Source organism: Dryas octopetala, chromosome 2 (assembly GCF_963921425.1).
Source record: "Dryas octopetala chromosome 2, drDryOcto1.1, whole genome shotgun sequence".
Taxonomy (NCBI): domain Eukaryota; kingdom Viridiplantae; phylum Streptophyta; class Magnoliopsida; order Rosales; family Rosaceae; genus Dryas; species Dryas octopetala.
Window position 1 is genome coordinate 21,357,405 of NC_141367.1, and position 2,359 is coordinate 21,359,763.

The window sequence follows — 2,359 nt, forward strand, 5'->3', positions numbered from 1 at the left end:
GCAGTGTAAATGAAACTGCAGTTTATTGGAGCTGCAGGCTTGCAGTTGCAATTACTAACTACAAGTGAAACTGCAGTTTCTGAAACTGCAAAGTGAACTGAAAGCAGTTTGTAAACTGAAACTGCAGTTTTTTTGGAGTTGCAAAACGATGCTTGTGAGTGAAGATGAACAATTGTCGATTTGGTAAAGTTGAAGAAAGAGATCGATTTGGCAAAGAAAAGAAGAAGATCAGTTTTGGGCTGTTTGTGTAGTTGATTTTGTTGTGATGCGTTTCTTTTGGAAGGTGTCCGCATATTATTTTTTTGGCTGGTAGATAGTGTCCGCAAGTTAATAAAAATAGATTGAGTGGTTTTGGTTAACATTTTATTGTGTTAGTACCTTATAATTAATGGACTCAAATAATTATTAGACGTTGATAACCATGCTTATGGGTGCCAAAGTCCTACACTTAAGGGAAAGAAAGTGATCGAGATCTAGTTTTTCATGGGAATTGAGATAGCTTCAAAATAAACTGCTTCTCTCTTATATCACCATCAATTATATATGTGAATTCTCAACGAAAGTGGATGGTGGTAATTGATTGAATTAATGGATCATCCATCACTTTTATCTTATCATCAATTTCTTTCAGTGGAAGGGATTGCCAATTAAGGGCTTTCACCCACTCTCTAGCCATATATGCTCTCATAAAGTCAATGGGTGGGATTGAGATGCTCTCAACTCTCTGAGATACCATTCTTTTTATTCAGAATATCATGGATTCATTATGCTTTGGTTGAATCCATGAACGTGGTGTTCCCTAGATACCACTTCATGAAACAATATTGGACTGCCGGCCTTCTTGTGTTCTATGGAAGAATGGATCTCAATTTTGATTTTAAGGTGCAGTGTAGGACCGCTAGCTTCTATTGCAATTTGGACATGTCATTTTCATGATCTATATTGTCCTTAATTAATTAATTAGTTAATTTGCATATATCTCCATTCCCATCAAGGATTTATCATATAATAAATCACATTCATAACATATTAATTTGGGCATACCATATTCATGATATATCTGGCTTTAGATATATCATATTATTCCAAGTTGGATTATGCAAACGCATGCGTATGCAATATGATGAGGAGTTACAATAGGAAAAACAAATAAGTGAATTAAATAAGATAGTAAATTGGTTGGAAGTGAAGTAATACTGTAATACATGCGAAAAAATGCTCAGTATATGAAAAAGTACTCACTGATTTGAAGAGCTAAATTTACTTCAATAATAGTGGGCTATATGTCTTTAATTACTATTATAAAGCCAGAAGAAAAGTTCACTGTTACAAACTTTATAAAAAATAAAATTGTCTAAAATAATCTTTATTTACTAAAACAATCATATAAAAACAACCTAATAAATCAAGGTATAACTGTAAAATATTACTATAAAATAAAATTTAAAATATAAAAAAAGACACCCTACCACATTAAAATGTAAAAAAAAAAGTGATGAAAAGTTATAACAAATGAGATTGCCTAAAATATCTTTTACTTACCAAAACAGTCACATAAACAATCTAATAAATGAGGGTATAACTATAAAATACAATATTAAAATAAAATATAAAAAAAAAAGATACCCACCACATTAAAACGTAGAAAGAGTGATAAGAAATTATAAAATAATGAGAACAACATACAAAAAAGAAAAAACATACAATAAAAATGTAAATTAACATGTGCGAAACGCGTACTAAAAGGCTAATACGAGATATTAAGAATAATTTGCAATTTGTGGGGCTCATAATAGCTCCCATGTTGTGTGTTCTCCCACATTCATAACTGCTTCTTTTGAAAAAGAAAAAAAATGGTTAAATAAAAAAATGGTTCATGAACTTTACAGTGAATTTCAATTTGGTCTACTAATTATAAAAAGTGTCAATTTAGTCCACGAACTTTTCAAATTGTACAAAAACAGTACAAATGTTAACTTCCATCGAAAAATTTAACAGAAATTGGTTATGTGCACAGTAAGTGAACATATTTTCAGGGGATTTCAGTCTGTTCATCACATTTTCATGTAATCAATTCCGTTAATTTTCAGATGGAAATTAACGTTTGTACTGTTTTGATACAACTTGAAAAATTTGTGGATCGAATTGACATTTTTTATAGTTAGTGGACTAAATTGAGAATTAGTATAAAGTTCATGGACCATTTTTGTATTTAACAAAAAAAAAAACTGAATTTTATCTCAATTATTTTTACACAACCAAACCAAATTTATGCACAAAAAACATGCAATACTTTGCAACCTTTTCTCTGCTTAGAATTGAATGACCTATATTGATGAGTATGCATGTCCAAATTTCC